Here is a 433-nt window from a genome sequence, read left to right as displayed (position 1 = left end):
GTTGAGCCACAGGCGCCGAGCCGTGATTATCTTTCAAAAATTTTTTGTTGAACAGTTTTTGTGAAACCATGGATAAGTCAAAAAATGAGTGTTTTCCAACATAAGTTCCACTGTGGAGCAAATACAGTGCAGACAACTTGAAATATCAACAGAGTGTTTGGGAAGATGGTGGCTAATGAACCCACAGTATGTTGATGGTTTGAGAAGTTCCATTCTGGTGATTTTAATCTTGAAGATGAGCCACATGGGCAACCTGAGACCAAGGTGAATAATGAGGTGGAAGCGAATCCATCTCAACCTGTTGCATGAATTAGGAGCAAGGTTTCATGTTACTATTCCAATAATATTAGACCATGTGGACCAAATTTACAAGGTAAGGATGCTGGATAGATGGGTTCCATGTGAATTAAATGAGTGTCGGAAAAGAAACCAT

General features: G+C 39.7%; 1 pseudogene; it reads left to right on the top strand.

The window, feature by feature from the left end:
- Positions 1-433, top strand: part of LOC100957331 — a 6,374-nt pseudogene that overhangs the window by 4,621 nt on the left and 1,320 nt on the right.

This window comes from Otolemur garnettii, unplaced genomic scaffold (genome assembly GCF_000181295.1).
Source record: "Otolemur garnettii isolate 467f Iridium unplaced genomic scaffold, OtoGar3 scaffold00064, whole genome shotgun sequence".
Taxonomy (NCBI): Eukaryota; Metazoa; Chordata; class Mammalia; order Primates; family Galagidae; genus Otolemur; species Otolemur garnettii.
Note: the sequence above shows the minus strand (reverse complement) of the source record. Positions and strands in the feature narration are given on the sequence as shown.